The sequence below is a fragment of the Topomyia yanbarensis genome, chromosome 2 (genome assembly GCF_030247195.1).
Source record: "Topomyia yanbarensis strain Yona2022 chromosome 2, ASM3024719v1, whole genome shotgun sequence".
Classification (NCBI taxonomy): domain Eukaryota; kingdom Metazoa; phylum Arthropoda; class Insecta; order Diptera; family Culicidae; genus Topomyia; species Topomyia yanbarensis.
This window is the reverse complement of record NC_080671.1, coordinates 6,151,055-6,174,934: the sequence shown is the minus strand read 5'-3', so window position 1 is coordinate 6,174,934 and position 23,880 is coordinate 6,151,055. Positions and strand designations below refer to the sequence as shown.

The following is a 23,880-nucleotide window of genomic DNA, read 5'->3' as shown; positions in this document are numbered from 1 at the left end:
GGTCGTCCCCATTCTGTGGAGGACGGGGCTTTTCCATTGTCTCCCATCATCGCCGTGTGTGTGTTCGCTGCGTACCAAAAGCCTTAGTTCATGTAGGTTTAAAGTGCAACTGCAGCTAGATTTTCCCAAGCCACCGTAGCGTAACTTCACAATCAACGAGCCTAAGTTTACTGGGACCAGTAACAATTCGCAAGACGTTCTTTTATAAAATATAGTGTGCCCGCATGAAGGGGATGGAGGGGTAACACCACCGGCGGTATACAGGTGGATCTTTCTTGCGTGAGTTGACAGGGCGAACCCTGCATTGACAAACCAGTCTGTCTGGGCAACGTACTGCTGTGTCTGTTAATTGGTGTGGGGTGAAATTGGCACTACTCACTCGGCGGTAGGTTCATATACAAGCAGGTGAACTTATGGTCCATTGTATCTGATTCAACAAACAGCAAAACAATCTTTGCTAAATGGTTTCGTAGGTTTCGCAGTTTTGTTTTGTTTTATCGTCGTACAGCTCACACCTTTGCGTAACATCAACGCCGGCTTGTTTGTAAAATCAGTCGACTAAATTCAGAGGTAGCGCAGCATGGCGTGGCGAACAGGATCACACAGAAGCGTGCTCGGTTTCAGTTTTGGATTAATTTACGCCATCTTACGAAATTGATGTTTGGTTGAATGCTTGTTAACTCCCCAGCAGATGTGCTAGATCGATGGACCCTAGGTGTCGGTGTACGAATAGCACGAGCAAATGATGCCGCCCATTGTTACCTTCAGCTTCATTGAGCTGATGAAGTTGCTAAAGCGATTGACAGATAGCTTTGTTTTCCGTGGTAATCAGAGAGCTGATTGTGCGTATCTTTCTTTTCTGGGTCATGCAGTCTGCGCTGATATAACACAATGATGCTGCAAACTAAAATGGATGTGCTTTAAAACTCTTAGTAGCTGTAGACTTACGGAACGGTCAATCTAATGCTCAGAGCAACCGTATCACATGCTGGTTCCTAAAATTAGCAATATGTCTTTTTGGGTGGTATCCAACGGAAAAAAAATCCCCCACAGACTAAATTCGAACCCGCAACCTTAGAGACTTCGGCTCAATGTACTAACCCAGGTTGCGGGTTCGAATCTCGCCTCTGGGGGATTTTTTTTCACTTATTTGTTTTGTTTCACCCACCATTTCGATTGGTTTTCCCCGTTGGATACCACCCAAAAAGTCTTAAATAAGGTATTGGCATCTGAATCATTATCGCCAATATGGAAATGGAATGTTTAGTTACGTATCAAGATGATGCTAATTATTACTGCGATTTGTTTCGAATTGGAGGGTGCATCAATCTTGGGCTGAAAAATAGCGCTAATAAAGACATAAAAAACTTAACTAATCCACGCGAAAAACAGCTATTAAAATTGCTAAACATTGAAGTAAAAAATATCGCACTCGTGGGCTGAACCAACAAACAGTCCGCCTTGGTGTGGTTTAAATAGCTTTCGTCATTAATTTTTAATGTGATCGCGTGTATCTTTCCCCTACTTAGAATTTGAAACGCACACGTGCTGATGATGTGTGGGTTTTACGTTGATCGAAATGGATAATGAACGTTTAAATTGACTTAAATGGAAGCATTTTGCTGCTTTTGATTTGTTAGCTTTCACCATCGTAGTTTATTTGTTGCAATTTGAGGACGATGAAATAATTTTGTCCATAGTATTTGCTATTGATTATGCATATTTTTCAACCCAGAAGGAGCACACTTAAAAGTCAACCCCATTCTGGCAGCTTCTCTTTAAAAAAAACGAAAACGCCTCTTTCACTACTCTGCGATCAACACCAGCGATGTTGATGTCGTATGTAACACCAACAACGTCTAGAGATAAGTAAATTTTATCATCTGATGCAATGTTCTCTTTCCATCGGTCGGAATTGAAGGAACATGGTCAGTCGTACACCTCGAGCACTCGATAGTCTGCTTCCTTAAATGCCCATGCCTTATGGCGTACAAAGAAACAGGGAGTATCAACGATTTCTATAGAGGAAGTTTGTGTGTGCGTCTTACGTCTACTGGACTTTAGCTGACTATGTAAACCATAGTTATCAATGTCACTAGTATTCTAAGATATACTAATTTGTTCACAACCTCATATCGCTTCATTGATTTCCACCTCGGAACTAATACCCTCCGGATTGCTCTATCAGCTACCATGTACTTTGTCTTGTAAGAAATTATAGCCCGTTTGATTCTTGTAGTGTCCCCCTTATAAGGCATGAAGCACTACTCTGCGATCAACGCCAATGTTGTCGATGTTGTCTGCGAAGCCAAGAAACGCGCAAGATTTCAAAATGATGGTTTTATTTCTTTGTACATCAGATCTTCGTATCGTACCTTCGAGCGCTATGTTGAACAATAGATTAGAGAATGTATCGCCCAATTTCAATCCATCTAGCCTCACAAACGAATTTGATGCCTCTCCGGCTATCTTGACTCTTGATTTTGACCCATCCAGCGACATACGAATCAGCTCAATTAGCTTTAATGGTTTTAAATAATTTTCTCTGCCTCCACATTTGTCTTAAACATTGTTTGCACGAAATGTCGCAATGGAAAAAGTTGTACTAAAATAGAGGAATTCCACGAAGATCCGTTCGAAAATCTTTAAAATCGTGACCGACCATCTTAGATTCCAATGAAACTTTACACGTTTCACCGTCATGCAAGACTAAATATTTTCCACAGGTAATAAGATTATTTTGACTCGAGAGCAACTTTTCAAAAGGGCGTAAACGTTTCTACGTGTATGAATTTCAAAAATTTTTTGTTCGATTACTGTATTTTATACAGCAAAACTATCTGAGAACAAGTTCCAGGGAATGAATACTTCTGTCCGAAAAAAATATACACTGAAAAAATTTTTGTGTCATTTTTCAAAAAAACAAAAATTTATGATAAAAATTTAAATTGCGAAAAAAACCCATTTTTTAATTTTTTTTATATTTTGTTACCAAAAACCTAAAGAGAAAAGAAACATTTTGATTGTGATTGCATGATGGAGAAAAAATCGGTAAAAAACTTTTCCTAACAATAACTTCGTACATGTTTTTAAATTTCATACTAATAGACATACAAAATTGTAATTCTATTACAGAATATAATTCTAAGCACCATTTAAAATCAAAATGCATTTAACAAAAATCTTCCAAAATGCGATAGTTTTCGAGATATTTGAAATTTTGCTCCTTCAAAAACAATTAATTCGTGTAATTATGCTCTTTTGAAATGTTATTCGCGTTACCCCATCAAAAAATGTCAAAAATTTAATGCTTATCGTTTTAAAGACGTAAAAGCAACCTTTTTAGTGTATTTAGATCATGGAGAAGCTTTCAATAAAAAAGTTTTCCTAACAACAACTTTTGACATTTTTTTATAATTCTTACTATTTGCAGTCAAAAATACAATTTTCTTTTTGAATATGATACTAAACGCCATTTTAAATCGAAATGCTCTTAACAAAAATTTTGTAAAATGTAGTAGTTCTCGAGATATTTTAACTTTTGTTTTAACAACACAATTATTTAAAAAAATGGGTTTTTTCGCAATTTAAATTTTTATCATAAATTTTTGTTTTTTTGAAAAATGACACAACATTTTTTTCAGTGTATATTTTTTTCGGACAGAAGTATTCATTCCCTGTAACTTGTTCTCAGATAGTTTTGCTGTATAAAATACAGTAATCGAACAAAAAAAATTGAAATTCATACACGTAGAAACGTTTACGCCCTTTTGAAAAATTACTCTTGTATCAAAATATTTCAATTGCCAGAGAATATCATGGAGATTCATACAGCGAACACACCTGCAAAGTTTCGTTCGAATCGACGATGGTCATATTTTGCGGCCGGCCGGTTTCTCATGGAATCCCTCAATAGCAAATGTAAGGAGGTTTCCATAGAAAACGCTTCATGAATAGATAACCTTTAGTTCTATAAGTTCAAGTTCGTCAGCAAAATTATTTATTGTGAGTATTTCTAGAACTTTGTCGAAGACTTCAACTGTCTATCTCTTTAGATAAAAAAGTTATTTTTTTAGTTTGATCGCAGTAAGCTTGCATTTATTCAGAGACACCCTGTGGATATATTCGCTGATTTGGCCTCTAATGAATTAACGTTTTTGGCGCGTCCAACCATTGTTCACGGAGAAGGATTAGAGATAAAATTGATGAAACTTTGAATTTTTTAAATGTATGTAGCAAAGATTTTATTGCATCAAACTTGCAGTTTTATATAGTACTATTTCTGTTGAGAAAAAACAAGCATTAGATTATAAAAATAATTGGGGGAGCCTTCTCCTCGAAACCCCTTTTTGCCTTTCTCATATAAAGAAAGGCTATGCAATCACTGTAAAAATCAACTTTTTAACCGAGGCCCGGAGGGCCGAGTGTCATACACCATTCGATTCAGTTCGTCGAGATCGGCAAATGTCTGTGTGTGTATGTATGTGTGTGTGTATGTGTGTGTGTCATTTAAACTCACACAATTTTCTCAGAGATGGCTGAACCGATTTTCGCAAACTTAGTTTCATCTGAAAGGTATAACGCTCCCATAAGCTGCTATTGAATTTTTAGTTGATCCGACTTCCGGTTCCGGAGTTACGGGTTGAAGAGTGCGGTCACACAGCAAATTCCCATATAAACTGGTACCACCATGATGTTCAAATGATGTAAAACATATTAAAATTGATGTAACATTACTCTAGTTTGCGGGTCTGGATCACTAATGATCAATCAAAGTAGCTTTGACCACATTGGCCACCTATGACGGTTCATGACGCCCCCGGGGAACCCGCCAAGTTCCTAAGCTAATATCACACCCATTCCTCAACGAATTCTCTACCGATTTTTACAAACTTGATTTCAAATGAAAGATACAGTAATGCCATTGACTGCTGCTGAATTTCATTCGGTTCTGACTCTTGCTTCCGGAGTTACAGGGGTGTTAGTAAGGATACACTGGAATTTCCCATATAAATCGGTACAATCGTAACACCGCAGAGGCTAAAAACTATTGAAATGGTCACCAAATAACTTCTAATCGGAGATCTAGATCACTAATTGCCAATCAAACATTCTTTGAATATATTGTCCACTATCGACGATTCCGGAATTCCGGGCATATTCCACAATTAAAGTCAAATCGGTTCTTCGATGATGACTGAACCAATTTTCTCAAACCAAGTCTCAAATGGAAGGCAAAATATGCAGTTGAGTATTGCGTCAGCGCCCCCCCCCTCCCCCCCCCCCGTCTTGCCCTTACGCCTCCCTCCTTCATTACTCCCCTCCCCTTGGACCACCCTTACGCCCGCATTTCCTTCATCCATCCCGTATACCGAAATAAGATGAAGGATTTCTGACGCATCCTCCACTCCCACTCTACTAACCCCCCATTCCCTACACGTTCAAACCCATTCCAACAACCTTTCCAAATTATAATCAAATGAAGATAACATTGAACTCATGCTTATTAAGCTAATTAAATATTATTCTTTTGCCTTTCTCATATAGAAAGGTTATGCAATTGCTTCAAAAACCGATTTTCTAACCGAGGCCCGGAGGGCCGAGTCTCATATAACATTCGACTCAGTTCGCCGAGATCGCAAAATATCTGTGTGTATGTATGTGTGTATGTATATGTGTATGTATGTATGTATGTATGTATGTATGTATGTATGTATGTATGTATGTATGTATGTATGTATGTATGTATGTATGTATGTATCTATGTGTGTATGTGCGGATTTGTTATCAAAATGTCCACATCGGTTTCTTGGAGATGGCTGAACCGATTTTTACAAACTAAGATTCAAATGAAAGGTATAATATTCCCATAGGTTGCTATTGAATTTCATTTTCAACCGACATCTTGTTCCGGATTACGAGTTGAAGAGTATGGTTACAAAACAAAATTTGTTGATTTGTCCACATCGGTTTCTCGGAATTTTCTGAACCGATTTTGACAAACTTGATTTTAAATGAAAGGTCCATCAGCTGCTGTTGAATTTTGTGTGGATCCGAGTTCTGGTTCCTGAATTACAGGGTGATACGTACGATCACGCAGCAAATCCCGATTCTAACGAATTCTGCGATGAATTGGTGAGGTGATTTTTTTCCAAAATATAAACACAACTGTTGAATTTGTAGATCTAGGTCACCAACAGTCATTCAAAGTCTTTTTGGCCACACTGGCCACCATCGACGGATCCGGAAGCATCCAAATTCAGAATAACGGTTATATTGGTTTTTCGAAAATGGCTAGAACGATTTGATCAACTTAGTCTCAAATGAAAGGTGTTGCGTCCCCGGAAACTGATATTAAATTCCATCTCCATCCGACTTCCAGCTCCGGAGTTACGGGTTGTGGAGTGCGATCACATAGAAAACTCCGATTCAAACCGATACCTCGATGAATGCAAAAAGGTGCTCTTATATATACTTACCAAGTGTAATAAGAATGAAAGACATTTCCATAATGTTATATTGTACGAACCAGTTATTAAATCATAGTTTGGAGAAATGAGAAAGGCACAATTGCACCTATAGGTGGATTAAAACAGGTTTTTAAGACAGGGTTTGCGATGCTCACGATGGAAGTCCAGCAGATCAACTAAAATCCAAAAACTCGAAAAAATTTTTAGTGTATGAGTAGTGCTCGTACCTTAACGATTAGTTAAATAGATATTTTATTTTTTTTTCTTCTCAAACTCAAACATTTTTCTAAAAAAACGATGTTTTGAGCTCGAAAAGTTGTGTTAAAAAATTCTTATCCACAACATTACAGTGTATGCATGCAAACGGAATAAAGTTAGGTAAGGGCACGAAAAAAATAATTTACGAATATTTTTTTGCAAGAATTGTCCTGCTGGAGCTGTAGAGCTAGAGTCTCGGAAGGACTCCTCATCAGAATCACTCACTACATTTGCAGACGAGACGGAAAATGACATCAACAAAACCACTTCTTAAGCTCAATAGCAGTGATTCTGAATGTGATATTCAGTATACAATTCAGATATGTGCGGGCGTAGGGACTATCTGATCGCGTATATCATCGCGAAAAGCTCGAGCGTTTGTACGTTAACGTGTTAGATCACGTGGGCGTTTATATGTCACATCTGCTAACTTGCGAGTATGGATTCGACGCCATTCACATATTCGCGTTTATTCATGGATGATCGCGCGGACCATGAATCTGAAATTTTCAATGCACTGTTCAGATATTAGAAGAGAGTTAGTTACCCCATACCACTAGATTTCCCGGTCATGTCGCCATGGAATGTTGTCTAGTGGATTTGAGCATCGTTTTTTTTTATTGGCCAAAGGCATGGACCTAGGATGCTAGGTCCGAGGGTAGATACTTCGGGATGTGGCCGATCCATGATCGCGCGCACACACGGACTATGAAGGTTCACGCTTGAGACCACGTTTATCAATTTATACGGACTTAAACGTGCACTCAATCAACGCAGTATTTTCATGTTCGCGAGATCGCGGGCGTACGATGATCGCGGACGTAGATGTGCGTAGACGATCGCGTTAGCTCGAGCGTTTCTATGTTAACGTGTTCGATCGCGTGGGCGTTTGTATGTTGCGTGTAACATAGACTATATGTAACTTTGCGTGTATTAATTCAATATTACAGCCATGTGGCCGTTCGCATATTTGCTTGTGGTCTTGAATGGTCGCGCGGACCGTGAATCTAATACTTAATGTTCAGCGAAAGGCTCAGATACTAGAAAAAAGTGAGTTACCCCATATCACTAGAGTTCCCTGTCGCCATGGAATGTGAATTTAAGCGACATTTTCTTGATTGTTCCAATTGAAGGCATGAATCTAGTAGGCTACTAAAACTGAGGGTCCCAAAAGGAAAATTGCGCATCCGAAGAAAAATTTGAAGAGTGGCAGATTTGACAAAAACAGAACTGATTCAACATAATATGCATAATGAGGAGGAAAACTTCAGATAGTTTGACCATGCTAACTTTTTATAGTTAGATTAATTTGTTTGAATTAATTTCGTTTTCATGATTCGTTTTTTTTTTGAGACGATGTAGTATTTACGCCATGACGATCCTACCAATCGTAAAATCAAAACTTTTGCGTTACATATGTCAACACCTTATCTGGTATCATCTTCTAATTTCACGCCATTTACTGTTTGACAAGACCATAATTTGTTGTTGGAAACAATCTATACCTGAAAATAATCAATGGAAGGCTCTCGACTAGAACCGAGGATAGAGTCTTTCGGACACGACCGATTCATTCATTCATTGTGGGTTCGTGCATAAATCCGCTGTTTATTTGTGTTAATATGTTCACTTAATTACCGACATGTTTTTAATGGTGGCGAGTACGCGGGTGACCACGTTCGCCTTATCGTGAAGGCCGCGAGGGTTTGTACGCTTTGAATGAGAGAAATTCTGAGTGTATATGAGAAAATATGCAATTGATTGTGTTAGTGAAAAATAACATGCCAAATGATGATAAAAAATGCAATGAAATGAAGTAGGAGTGTATAAATTGACCAAAACTTTTTTTGGTATGCATGAGTAGTAGAAAAGCAAAATAATATACGCATAAGAATGCCAGCAAATAAATTTTGTCAGACTATACTAAACGAGAATAGATAATATACGCGCGAGGTAAAGTAATCGAAACTTCCAGAATGTATCGTATCGAATGATCTAATTGAACACCAGAAAAAAGTGACCAAAGAATCCTAGGATGGATAAAATTGCGCGCGAGACAATAAGTTACCCACTATTCCATCATATATGCCAGTTCCACATCCAATCGACAATAGAGAGTGGATCAAATCAAACGTACTGCCCATACCAACTTGCAACTTCTATAGACAGATAAACATGCGGTATTACTTCGTTTGGCTTACTTTAGAAAACCATAGGTTATAATGTATTAATACAAAAACTGAACAACTAGGTAAACAGCGTTCCAGTAAGCATGGAAGAAATGCAACTACTTATATCACAAACGTTTTCCAGCCCACAAAAAGCAGGAATTCCACGCGAAACACGTTCTTGCGCGATAACCTTCAATACGTGACTAGACTGCACTACAAGCGAAAAAAAATTCTTAGATAATATAGTTAAGTGCAGTACGAATACACGAGCTTCCCATTCGAGGTGAGCAAAATATTCCGCTTTCTTAGTTGAATTTTATGATTACAGGCCTTCGAATCCCCTGCTGATCTAATTAAATTTAGGAGTAAAATTTGAGTCACTCCCCTCCATATATAGTCAATCATAAGTCATTAACACCAAAAAATAAATATATAAATTAGAAGGTTGATAATCGAAATCCGACAGCCTTGTCTCTGCGTAAAAGTCTAGCCCAAGCCGGCGCGAATTCCGCAACCGATCTTGCTATCACACGATGTCAAGGATATACGTAAATATAAAATTCCAATACGCCACCGATCGGATTGGAATCTCCGTACAGACCTTTCTAGACTGACTCGACTCAACGACGCCGTCTGTTGTTTGCATGTATGTGTTAACGTTTTGTCTGTTTAATACAGCCACAACGAATCAATCGATCAGTATGCAAAATCTGGTTTTCTGTGAGGAATTTCACTCGCCATGACTCGCAACTTCTTGGCTGGATGGATGTGGTGCGATCACACCCGACGAAGGCGACAACGACGTTGACGGTGACGATGACGACGACCACTGCTTATTTTGTCTGCCATTCCAACTTCTGCTACCATCACCAGTACCACCACCATCACCACGGGTTTAATTTAACCGAAACAAAAAATACTTGATCCATGAGATCATTCACAAGGGAAGCCAGGGGCCGGGTTTTTGATCGGTAAAATGATCGGTTTGGCTCACGAAATTGCTACCGAATTAACAATTAATCTGATGATTGACAGCTTCTGGTGACCTTGTAGTTTCAATTAGGATTGTTTGTAGGTGTTTAAATAGTACTTTTGAGAGCGTTTGCGGAAAGTTTTTTTTGCAGCGTAAAAGTGAGACATGATTATTCTATTTATATATGCATAAACCAAGGGTACACAGTACTAGGGACAATATTATTTCATAATTTTTAAATGGCAAACTTTTCTTCTTTATAAGGAGAGAACCTCTGAACGCTATAAAGTATCAATTTCGCCAAAGCTCGATACACAAAAGCGCTGTTACTATTATTTGAATGTTTCAGCGAGCGAAAAAATCCACGATGGAGAAAGCTAACCAATCAAAAGTAGCAAAAGGCGTCCATTTACTCTCTAACGTAAAATATCTATTTCATTCTATGAAATATCCATTCATCATCATCATCATCACGCGTGCATTTCGAAGTGAGAGAAAGATACACGCGATCACATTAAAAATTAATGACGAAAGCTTTATAAAACACACCCATACGAAATCGTTGGCAGCTCAGCCTGCGTGTGCGATATTTTTCATCCCAATAATGTTTAGCAATTTTAATTGCTGCTTTTTCTGTGGCAAGTTTGTATTGTTTCAAGTTAAAATAAAATAGATAGCTCGTCATTTTTCAATAATTAGTATCTATCTTGTTGCAATTTCGCAGAGGACTGTAAATGACTTTGACACAAAAAAGAATCAGTGTGGTTTGAACTCAGATGCGTCTTGAAATGTTTACGCAGCTCGATAGTGTAAGATGGTAGAATTCATTCCATGTAACGAAACTTAAAAAAATGTTCAAAACAATCACTACTTAAGAACTTAAGAGACATATGTTTAAGGTTTCGAATATTGTCCGAAATCAGAATCCTACAATTAGAATTTCCAAACAAATCGTGTATAATGCAGGACCCATATTCAGTCTTCGTAAATTGAGGTTTTGAATTTAATATTTATTTTTATTCCAAAAGGTTTTAATTTTAATTTTAATTAAAGTATTAATTAAATTATTTTGTTTCAGCAGCATAAGCCTGTAACATTTTGTTTTTCCCTAAAGGAAAAAATGGTTCAACCAATTTCCGCATGACGCCAAAACACCTAAGCTAGCAAAGTTGAATTTGAATGTTTCGTGTGCCACCAAATTGGCACCAGTTTGACGCTGACGAGTATAAGGAAACGAACTCTTATCAGCGACCCAAAGCTTTTGTACTTGGCTAACCCAGACATCACTCGGTACCCGCCACGTTGCTTTCAGCGATCACATATATTGTGTGAACTGTTTGTATTTAGTGTCTAACTGGTGCCAATTTGATGTTAGTCTGGATATGTCGTCCCCTAACTGGTAGCGAGTTGGTGTTTGCTTGTGTATTATCTTCTGTTGGGTAATCATTTATTTTCTTGGCATTAAAAGGTTCTTTCTAGAGTTAGCATACGAAAATATAAAAATATGTATGAATATTTTTATCATTACCAACAATTATATGTATTTTCGATGCTTAAAAATTTGCGAAATATGAAATGTTAAAAAAATCTGACAAAGCTGAATATCCAATTTTTTTTCAATTCGTTTATTTGATAAGGCACGTTTGCGTTAGCTTAAAGGTGCCATTTTTTCATTGTTTTACATTTTGAATTTTTTAAAACTAGGGGGTTACACATTTCAATATTATTTTGTTTTATATAATGAAACTAAAAAAAACTTTGCAGCTAACTTATACATATACAAGAAGGGGATAATATAATATTCTTAAGATTAGGGGGACGGGTCATTTTGTGTGTTCTTTTTATAGTAATGGACTTTATGATTTTTAGAACGGAGATTGTTGGAGCAATTCATTATTAACTAAGCGGAACGTTTTACAAGCTTATTAACTATAGAAATAACTAGAGGGAGTGGTTCAATTTTATTAATATTAGGGGGAATTAAGGGGTTATATACAAAGTTGAAACTCAAAAAATCGGAAAATTTTTATTGAATAGCCTGAAAGTACATGCTTTTGAAAGTATCTGTGCAAAATTTCATCCAGATCGGAGCACTAGATTTCAAATTACAGCAATTTGTAGCGAGTTGGTTCTTCCACGAATGAAGTTAACACAAAATTTTAAACGCAATTATCTCGGAATGAAATTTTTTGAAAAGTACCGTTGCGATGAACGTGATATCTCAAAAATTATTCATCCGATCCTCATAATTTTTTGTAATTGTTTGTATTTACATTCTCGTGTACTTGAACAGTTCCCGTGGTAATATGAGAGAGGGTAAGTTAGCGTTGGGTAATCTTTGCGTGACATAATTTATGAATGTTCCACAATACCACTTTTAAACTCATTGTTTGCGGTCCATTTTACATTGTCGACAACACTCCCGACAGCCGGCTGTCCGGAGTTCAAGTTGTTTTCGATGAAACAATCTCGATAAACGATTACCCAGAATTTAAACGCCTAGAATATAATAACGTATCCTACAGTCAATAAACTATTCAAACATCTTATGTACGAAAGTATATTCTCAGTCGCATCGCTTGCTTGAAGCGAATCCTAACAACCCACCCACTACCCAATCCGTGGTACTTATGGGAGTGTCACTGAGTCGGGGCCTTCCGTTAAGTAAGTACCACATCAACACTTCCTTTCTCATCCCAAGTTACGGTAAAGATGGTCGTGGCCCGCAATGATGGCTCTCAGGCGAAATTCTCGCTTGGACTGGATCAATTGTTATTCCCAAACAATGCTCCTCAAGTAGTCTGGCTGGAAATGAGAGTTATCAGTCTGCAATCTACGAAGTATACCGTGTTTACGCAACGCAACATTCTCGTGTACTTGAACAGTTCCTTTTTTATCAAAATTTTTTCGATTCTTTGTAATGATTTTTTTTTTAAATTTGCAACACCAAAAAACTCAATTTTTTGGGCCACATGTTTTTTTGCAAGAAAAAAATTTTCTATTAGAAAACCGATCCGTTCAAGTAAACCACAATACATTTTTCTTCAATAATCTTTTTAGGTTTTGGAAATCAGTTGAGCGGTTCGGCTTGGAGAGCCTTCACCACAAACCTCTGCCTAAAAACACGCTTCGGGGGACGGGCCATAGCTCCGACAACCTTGAAAATTTTTTAATTCATTTTGGTTTTTCTATCTTCGATAGTACTACCAACGAACTGTCTTTCGCTTTTTCAAATAAACTTTAGCATAAAACACTTTTAAAAAATTACGAACTTAGCTAACTTTTTCGCCACAACTTTGTATATAACCCCTTAATTAAAGCTATTTTAAAGTAGTGGTACTGTTGGGCATTTCTTAACGAGATTAAATATTGATTAACTAAAGAAGATAGTTGTCCATTATGGTAGAAACTTCAATTGTGGAATATTTTTGTGGCAGCCAAAGAATTTTTGGTGCATATTTCCAAACCCCCTATCACATAAGCTATATCCATACTATATTCGTTGCTAATAAGGCATCTACAGTTCAACAGTCAGTGTTGTTCAGATTAATTTAGACCAAGATATTAGTTGATCAGGTTGGAGTGTTCGTTGTTAAGGAGAATTCAATTGATTTGTTCCATCGTATGCGGTATTTGAAGTACCAAATCCTGTCATGGATTCAAATATTCTATCATTCTACTTGATGCTGATTTTATAGATATCTGGCTATAGTGGCCGTGAGATATCTTAATCAGGGGTTATAACATTTCTGCCTTTCTCATATAGAAAGGTTATGCAATCGCTCTAAAAATCGTCAACCTAATCCCGACCCAAAATTGTTTTGGCTTGTATAGGCTTAGGTAGGAGTATGCAGTAAGGTATGAGTATGCTACTTTAAAATTATAACTAGTTTAAAATTTCTTAACGGATCTTCCTCCTTGATTCGCCGCTGGTTTCAAGCGATGTTTCAGTGTCTACACATAGTATCTCAAAATCGTGGCTGTCGATCCATTGTATGTACTATGTGCAAATCGTACTGAATATGTAATATACATTTCCACCTTTGTAATGAACATAATCAGCCATGGAATCGTGGACAGGGACAAAAATGCACAATTGCACCACTAGGTGGATTAAAACAGGTTTTTATGTATACTATTTCTACAGTCTGTTATATTTTTTGTTACTTTAACCATTAACGAGGCCAGAGTTATGACACAACTTGTAGCGAAAAATCGTCATAACAAAGTGACACATTCTGTACTAATTTTGTTATTTCATTCTGATCGGGCGCCCATCTTTCCTCATGAATAATAGGAACATAAACGTTTTTGTAGTTGTCTTAAAGCAGCTAGCACTGATAGCTAGAATAATTTTATACACCAAGTGCGCAGTATGCCCATATGTAGAGACGGTACAGGTTGCCTTGCTTATAACCTGCACAATATGTGTACCTCGCTTTATTTTTTTGAACTGGTATTAATTCCGATTGCTTTATCCTAGAGAACATTTCAATTAACGTTCCTTCGAGCAAAAGATTTGATCTGGAATTTGTGTTAAATGATATTTTGTTGTTCTGGAAACAGTGACATCTTTTTGACTTGGATTTTATTGTTTAAGACTCAGCCATTAGTTTCCTTCATTAATTAGTAGCTTGTCCACTGCACAATCAGTACAGTGATGGTTTTATCCTGCTGTGAAATCAAAAGAGTGAACCAGAGAAGACAACAGTGTGGTAATACGAGACGAATACAGCTTAGCAAATTTGTATTAGATTCACAGTGTATCATTTGATTAATTGAAAATTTATCTCAAAAACTCAACGTAAGGGTTAGGTATTTTTTACATAGAATGTAGATGCAAAGTTTAAAAGTAATCGGTTAGGTAGTTTTTGAATGGAAGGTAACACCGCAAATCATGTTTTTTCCAGAAACGTTCTACAAAAAACTTCGTCACCGAGTCGTTTGTCGATAATTTTGCATAGAAAAGTTACAGAATGTTATTGAAATGATACACTTAAATGTACGTTTTGATCAATTCGCTTCACGCAAGGTTCTAAAATTATTTGAAAAAGAATTTTTTTTATACTAAAACCCTAAGCCCTCCCCCGCCCCTTAATTTGATGCATATTGCATGAAAAACCGATGTCTCTAGAAAACGCAAAAAGTAGGTTTTCCCATATAAATTCACCTAAAAATTTTAATCGCAATGCGCTACGCCGAGTCATAACCAATCGATCCCTAATTTTGCACAGCTATTTTGGGACCTCGAATGGAATAAAAAGAACCATCATTTTGCCCAATCCTAGTGAATAGGCTTAAGTTTTCATTCTTTTCGATAGAGTCGTCGATGTCGATAGAGGAGGTTAGAACATGAAACAAAAATCAAGGACATACGATCAGAACTCAACCGCATTAGAAGAATTCATGAAAAATATAGGCATATGAAACATTTATACAAAAAATAGGTTGAACATTATATTTGTTACTTCGTTTTAATTACCGCAGAGTTCTACTGTATCGATTTTGTATTGCACTTGCATATTCTCTTCTACGCACTAACAATCTTTCTCACTCTAAACGTACAAACGCTCGTGACCTTTGCTATTACACAAAACTGCAATTGCAATCATCCACACATACCACGATCTCGTCAACATCAAAACACCCCGGTAATTAGGTGAACGTTTTGGCGTTTATAAATTTACAAACGTGGTCTTAAGCATTAACCCACCGCTCGCGAGATCATTAGTCGGTCACGTCGGAACCGCCCAAGCAGCATTGACTCATGTCTTCAATTGGACCAATTAAAAAAAATGTCGCTCATATCCACTAAACAACGCGTCCCATGGCGACATGACCGGAAACCATAGTGATATGGGAAATACCACTCTCTTCTAGTATTCAGCGCGTTAAATACAAACGCTTAAGGCCATCGCGATCATACACGCACACCTAAGCCCACGGTCCCGCACACATGAAAACACACCGTTGTTTAAGTGAATGTATTAGCTTTAATAAACTTATAAACGCGGTCTCAAGCCGGAACCTACAAACGCCCATGTTCATGAGGTTATGCATCGGTCACGTCCGGAAATCTTTACCTTCGGTCTTAGCAGCCTAGATTTGACTAAAGCAAAAAAAAAAATGACGCTCACATTCACTGGCGACATGACCGAAATCTTTTGTGATATGGGGAAACTTACTCTCCTCTAGCATCTGAACTGTACACCGAAAATTAAGTATCAGATACACTATCCGCGCACGATCATTCAAGAATACACGCGAATATGCGAACGGCCACAGGGTTATAAAATCGATTTTATGCACGCAAAATTACATACACCCTAGCACAAGCGACAAACACCTTAACATACAAACACTCGAGCCCTTCACGATCATCCATGCACACTTGCGCCCGCGATCTCACAAACAGGATAACGCCCGGATGACTAAGTGAATGTTTTAGCACTTATAAATTTACAAACGCGGCCTCAAGAGTGAACCCACAAACGCCCGTGTTTGCGCTATCATCAATCGGTTACATCCGGAAGTCCCTACTCTGTGTAATAGCAGCCTAGGTCCATGCCTTAAGTCGGACCAGTAAAAAATTACGCTCATATCCACTAGACAACACATGGCTTAGATCTCACTCTCTTCTAGCATCTGAATTGTACACCGAAAGTTAAGTATCAAATTTACGGTCCCGCACGCGATCATCCAAAAACACGCACACGAATATGCGAATGGACGCTTACAAAATCGAATCCATACACGGGAAGTTACGTACACGTTAGCAAACGCGACATACAAACACACGCACGATCGAACACGTTAACGTAAAAATGCTAGCGCGATGACACAATGGTACGCAAATCGAAAACGAGAAATGCATTTTATTCCACACCGTGTGTTAGATCTTCGTGAAAATAAATATAAATTATTGTTTCAGTACAGAGCTAAAATCCCGTTCTACTTAAACCCATTTTTTCATGAAAATAAAATCTCGACATTTCACGGTGGTTTTTTTGCCAAAAAAGCGCGAAAAATTATTCACGCGAAATCTGTAAAACGTACAGCAACGATGTCTTCTAGGATGTTTCATGATGATCCAAGACCTTAGTTTTATTGATATAGTTATAGTGATTAATCCCCCTTGCAGTGAGATATCTGCCAAAGTTTTGGTCGAAGTATGAAAAACAAGATGAAGGAATTGTTAAAGAACTTGTTTTTGCGAACATGTGAAGACCAAAAATCTCTATTTACAGTACACGCGAGGCTATGGACCGTTGTTTGTGAATGACCCTTCAAAACTTTGTTTTCAACGTAACTTCTCAAATATCGTAGATAAAGCTTCAGCATTCCAGGAAGTTGTTCATCTTGTTAAGATGCATATCTTTCCAGAAGAGATTAGGGGTCTATCTCTTACGATTTAGAAGTTATTCGGTAATTTTTGCTGAAATTAGCAATATTTTTAAAAGTAGGGGAACCCGAGGCTATTAAGACCGTGAGGGTAATATAGACCCTCTCAATTTCTCAGAAAATCGTAAGACTTTCTGACTGTCGTATATATTCGTGGAACCGCTATTCTAAAACAATTATTTTGACCAGTCTTCCCATGAACATCGAAAAGTTTACACCCGTGTACAAAATTTCGTGCATGCGTTCAACCTCAAACATACTTTGCCTTTGTGTACAGGTTTGCATCGAACACCGAACCCAAGCGAACGATGTGCAAACTTTGGTTTAAACACAGTGTACGTACACCGTGTGCGTACACAAGAATGGCAAGCACAAAACAGATTGAGTCAACGCTAGTGATGACGAATGAGAGAAAGAGAAAGCTAGTATCAAGATCCTGTGTGTACGAACACCGCGTACGTACATGGGGTTCGGATGTGCAGACGAACATGTGCACGTGTTTTGGTACGCATTAGCGCGTTCGAGTTTGCACACAAAATGTGGGTATAACATGAGCACAGAACTAGAGCGAACATGGTGTTTAATGTTCATTTGGGAAGACTGATTTTGACAGATGAGTCTCATTTTTTGTTTTTTTTTTTAGAAAATAAATACAACGTGTTTCATTTTTTTGCCATACTCAAAGCAAAAATCATTATAATTGTTAAACCGAGGGGCAAGCACTAAATCTTCAATACGACGCAGTGCCAAAAGTCTTACATAATTAGTAACTTTAAGTACCATTAAGTACCATAAAGTACATGAAGTACCGCAAAGATTTCAAAAAGTGCGTGTCAAATTCATTGTACTTGAATTACTGAAACGATTTTAAGTACAGCACCTTCGTACTTTAAATACGCAAAATATTTTAATTACCATCAACATGTACTTTAAATACTTTAAGTACGCACACATCGATATTAATTACATTAAGTACCTTGTCACATCTCTTTGTGACGCGACGCACCTTCCTTTTAAACATCTCCGATATATGTGTGCCACAGCCCTGTGAACTGGGCGCACCTTTATATTTCAACCGTCGATCTGTGCGTGACTCAACACAACCCTGAACTGTCATCCTACCAGTCGAGTGTAAGTAGAAGAAAAGTTGCAAGTCAGCAGTCAGTGAAATCATACGGTAGTGGAAGATAAAAAGCTATTTCAGTAAAGCAGTCAGTAAAGGCAAAGTGGAAGATTTCTAAAAGTTAAATTGAGTAGCTTAACACTAAATCCTGCAGTATCGGGTCAGTCAGTACAGTTTATTTATTAAAACTTAAAACTACATACATACAGAAGGTAAAATTAAAAACTGAAATCATGCAATAGCTTAACCTAAAATCTTATGTTATAGAAACTAAATTTAGTACGAAGATAGTACGGGCCGTTGTGTCTAGTACGGATAGAATAGCAGCAGAAGAAACTAAACGTGAGTACTTACTCTATTTATGTAAAATCAATATTAATTTGCATTTATCCCCGAAGGGATTTTATAACTTCTGTCATCAAATATATTAGTTACAAAACCGGAAACTATTTCTATCTGTCCGATTGCTAGCGCAACATACCTTATTAAGTACAACAACAGAATTTTTAGTTCATTTTTTTCTTTAATTATATTCAAAATACGCTGGTATTTTCGCCGCACTTAAACCAGCTATTGCTCGGGTTAAACCGTGATTAAAGAAACACAAAAACTGAAAAAAACTAACAGATAAGTGTTTTGGAAAGTTTTATGCAATGATTTTTGTTTGGGTGAAAATGCAGATATTTTCAAGACGCTCACCACTTTTGTGCGAAATGAGCATACGGGGCTATTCTAACCCCCTATTCCATCAAGCATCGTTCAGCGGCTTGTGGCTACGCACACAATTGCTCACGCCACAGGAAAGAAAACACATGATGCGCTAATCGACAGCTGTGACTAACCAGATCAAGTTTTTGTAACGCAATTTATTTTTTTGCTTCTTAAGGAACTTCTCTAATAAATATTTTATAAATGACGGAAAAGGATGGAAAAACGTAGTTTTGCAAATCGTTGCCTAGCGCTGCCATGGAGTGATGCAAATAAACTTTTATGGCCTCAAAATATAACTGAGGTTTCAAACTAACAATTAGAATCTTCGGGCGATTATTTTTTCTTAACTATCCACCTAAAAGGGCGATTAGCTTAGGTAGGCCCGAATAGCCCCGGGTTCCCCTAATAATTTTGAGCGGGCAAAAGCGGGCAGCCAGCTCTAGTTTCAATAAGAAATGTTACATCAACACTGTAAAACTCAATAGAGTTTACTTGTCTCTCGTTGTCTCCTGTAGAGTTATAGACGATTTGAAAAATAAACCATATTTTTTCAAAAAAATCCAATACCTTCGAAAATGCTCGAAGAATTTTTTTCGAAAATGCTCGAGAAAAATTTAGTGCTAAAAATTGTGTATTTTGACGAATGAAAGAGCATCGTAGTATATATGAAAACCCGTAGGAATGATAATTAAAAAGATCTTTAAGAAAATATTTTTAGGGGTCATCCAAATATTACGAGCTATATCTTCTAAAGCATTTGAAGTAGAAGATATTTAGCGTAAGCGATCTCCACAACTTTTCCAAAAACATTCTTTTACCAAAAAGGTTGTTAAACAATCTCACTTATAAGAGGATTAATCCCGAAAATCATAGCAGAAGATAACAAATCTTGCTAGTTTTGATGGGTAGTCCGATAACACTATTGATGTAAACTCAGCCGTTTCCACAATAATAACCAATCACCATTTGAAATACTTTATGTTTCAAAATTGCCAAATAACTTTGAAAATACACGAAATAAGCCGATCTTGAAATATAGAAAATTGTCAATATTGATAAATCAAACCTTTTACCGAAACACACCGAACTTGTCAGAATAATATTCAAAAGTTATAGAAATGAATTAGCTTTCATCCACAAACAACCAGCAATAATGTTGAAAAAATTGAAGATAAAGATGTTGTGTCTTCAGCAAAGTTGTTGACGAAAGCTTGCTCATGAAAACAACAACACCACAAGAAAATAATGTCCACAAACTGACCCAATTAAAAGTTTTAGGTGTAATTAATAGATCGTACGGTTTTGGTAAAAAAATATCACTGTTCATTCTGGTCACCAGATTGCCAATTAGTTTCATTCAGAGGGCGTTTACAATTGTAAAGTAACAAAAACTGGATCTGTAAAGAGACATCCAGAAGGGGTAAAATTTGACTTATGCCGTTTTTACTTGACCCCAACTATATATTTCGACAGCCATCGGGGAAATACTGAAAAAGTTCTCTATTTCGGAGAAAAAGGATTTCCTGTAACTCATCTGCTAAGCAAACGCCAGCTTGGATTGTACTGCAAAAATCGTCACTATTTGGTTGACTTTCCTAAATTCCAAAGCAATGAAAATGGCATCGAAAATGTAATTCGAACTTGGCAAATCAATGAGAAAGTACAACAAACTCTTTAACAATTCATCATCTTGAACCTAATTTATAGAAAGGTTCACTGAATAAACATCGTTTTCGAAAGTGAAACATATTAATGTTTTTTAGCACCCCCGTCTAAGACTAAAACATGAAATATGTACAATGCACATTCAACCTACCGCGCAATGTATTTCAAAAAACGAAATAAAGCGCTACCGAACCGATAAAATGTGCAAAATGCAGCCGAGGGTTTGCCTTCGTCCGAATTCCAGTGCTCATCAACGCGCTTTACTCCCTACAGTTAGCTAAAAGTAGGCAGGCTCATCTTTTCGCTGCATATATTTTCTATGTGACTGGTCAGTATGCAGTTTTTTTTCTTCGTTGCAAAACGCAAACCGCTAGAAATGTAGCTTGGCAGCAAAGCAAGTGCAGTAAAATTGTACAACTATTCACCGCGCAAACATGCACTTTCGAATGGCGTTATGGAATGCTCGCGATTTACTGGATGGTGGATCGATGTTCGCCACACGGCGTTAACCCGTTCAAGCCCGTGTTGTTGTTAACTAGCTGTGTAACGATCAAATGTTTATTTATTTCGTTATCATTCTGAAGATCGAAGTAATTGAGCCAATTATGTTCATCAAAGGAATAAACAACAAATTACAAAGGTTTGCGTTCATATGGTAATTCATACTACATGATCAGATTATTGCATTTGCAGTTATTTAGTAAAACTCTAGCGTTTAGTTTGGTTGTAAAGTCAAGGGCAAATATAAGTTACGGTTAATGTGCTTTAAAATATGACAGTTTGTTTTCAAACAGTCGACAGTTTTCTGATGTTCATTGGTTTTAAACAATACTATAAATTTGTAAAGAGGGCAAATTTATAAGTTGATTTGCGTTTCCATCCCATTAATTTCCAAACATGTTTCTTTGATTTAAAATTAAAACTATAAATTTTACTTGGAAATACTTTTCGCTACTCACATTCACATCCGAAGAATCAGAGGACAAGCGTTGTTTCCCCGACACACAAAAAAACGCCAGATTGCTGGGCTCTGCTGGTCCTTGTTCTCTACCGGCAGTTTCGGTCTCTTATTCTTTATTCAAACAGCTCGCGGTTTGAATCTATTCCACTACCACCGGTTTTCACTGCTCGACATCCGGTACACCTTTTTTATATCGAGGCACTTTTTCCGTTTATTCTTGCTTACCAGGCACCAAACAATTTCACGGAACTGTGCCCAGCTTGATTGGCTCGAATATGATAGGGTCTCAGGGTCACTTTGTCGTGTTCCTGTTTTTCTCCCGTTAACATACGTTCTTGTTTTTGACGATTCTACGATTGGCTCAGACTCAAAAAATGTTGAACCAAGCCAAACACTATCGAATAATCAAATTTGCACTGTCGTTCTAGCGACCAATATTTATCTATGACAAAATGGTTTTACTTCTACTGCTCGGTTGTGTATTGATCGTACGGTCCAATCACCTTTTAGAAATTCCCTAATTTCAACTTGATTCATCAGTGGTTCGTTGACGGAATACTAACACCATTTGCGCACATAAATATGTTGATATAATCAAGAAACGAGTCGGAGTGGAAGAACGCAACAAGTTTTTATTTGTTGTTCTATGCCTTCTCACCACACTACCAGGTTTGCTGCATGGTAGAAAGCTCAAACTCGCATGTGACGCGATCGCCTTGTCTGCTGTTCTACTGTGTGATGTTATTCATTGACATTTACACTGGTATGTGTGTACAATTCTTGTAGCACATTTAACTCCACCACAGCTGCCACAACTTCGCTAATAGTATGCGATATAACGTTAAAAAGCATAACTAAATGCCATTCTCTATATTATATCGACGATGGATCACTCTGATATCCACGCAAAGAAAACTTCACATGCGGTTAATCAATATTCATCAAAATGCGTTCACTTTTTTCGCACAAACCTAAAATTTCATGTATCCTCTCCACGGTCTAACACAGCAGGCCTTTTAATTATTTTTTTCGAGAGATCAAAAATCACTTTCCACTCTACACTTTAATCAAGTACTCCACCAATAGCAGGATTTCCGGAATTCTATCCCAATAGCGCAATTACCAATTATTACCACCTATTCCGTAGCAGCAGAAAAATATCAATCCACAAATTCTACCACCGAGAAGCAACATCTCCTTTGCTTCAACTTTCTTTTGATACACACTCTTTTTCTTTCAATACAGCACGTAAATAGTAGTAGGTACCTATGTACGAGCGAATATCTCACACCGTTCTTGCTCTGTGTGATATGCTAGCGGGTAGGAGTTCAGGAAGAAACACGCAATTTGCACAGCACGCGGACAACGAAACGTCCACCCGCGATCAAACCTCGACTACGAATGATACCGCAAGCGAAACAACAAAGCGAACACAGTTAAACTCACCACAAACTTCACCCGAACTCCGCTTCGTGAGCTGAGGGCCGAGTTCGGTTCGTAAAGATGAAAGCATGAATGAAAGATGAGTAAATAACGTGTTTATGTGTGAGAGCAATTTGTTTCATTCAAAAGCGCTGTTTGGCTGTGATGGGAGCTTTGCGGCAAAGATATTCGCAGTTGTCATATTTTTTTCAAGCGACTTGTTGATTCGAGGGGTGCGTCGGTAGTGGATAAACCTTTGTAATCATCGGTTGGTTGTGTGTAGAGGCAAATATGATAGGGCATCTGGATATAAATTAACAATAGAATTTAGTCTACAGCAGAATAAAATTTTTGGATATGTGGTTCTTTTCGCACCGGAATGAGAGTGAGAAGAATGTCAAATGGAATGAAATTATCAATAGGAAAACGATGGAATCTTGATGGGAGCTAAATACGGAAAACACCTATGAGGATTGCATTTGTGAAAATAGTATTCAAATCAACGATATCTCGAATATTCTATTCATGTATTGTTGAGTGCAGAAATTACTACATCTAAATAGAAAGACTACTTTTTCGGAAAATATATAGTAGATACAAATGAAGCAAATTATGATTTTTGTTTGGAGAACTGTTTGTATCCGTCATGAAATATCCGAGCATATCGTTTCTAGTGAACATTTACAAAGGAAATTAAATCCAGAAAAGGCCAAGCAGTTACTTCT

The 23,880-nt window shown here is 37.4% G+C and overlaps 1 protein-coding gene across 2 annotated transcripts in view; it reads right to left on the bottom strand.

Annotated features, from left to right (window-relative positions):
* LOC131683824 (signal-induced proliferation-associated 1-like protein 1) overlaps positions 1-23,130 on the bottom strand; it is a 226,006-nt gene extending 202,876 nt beyond the window's left edge. For both annotated transcript variants that reach the window (XM_058966157.1, XM_058966160.1), the window contains exon 1: positions 21,732-23,130. The gene's annotated coding sequence lies outside the window, so the exon portion shown is untranslated. The remainder of the gene's footprint in view (positions 1-21,731) is intronic.
* Between the last annotated feature and the right edge of the window lie 750 nt (positions 23,131-23,880).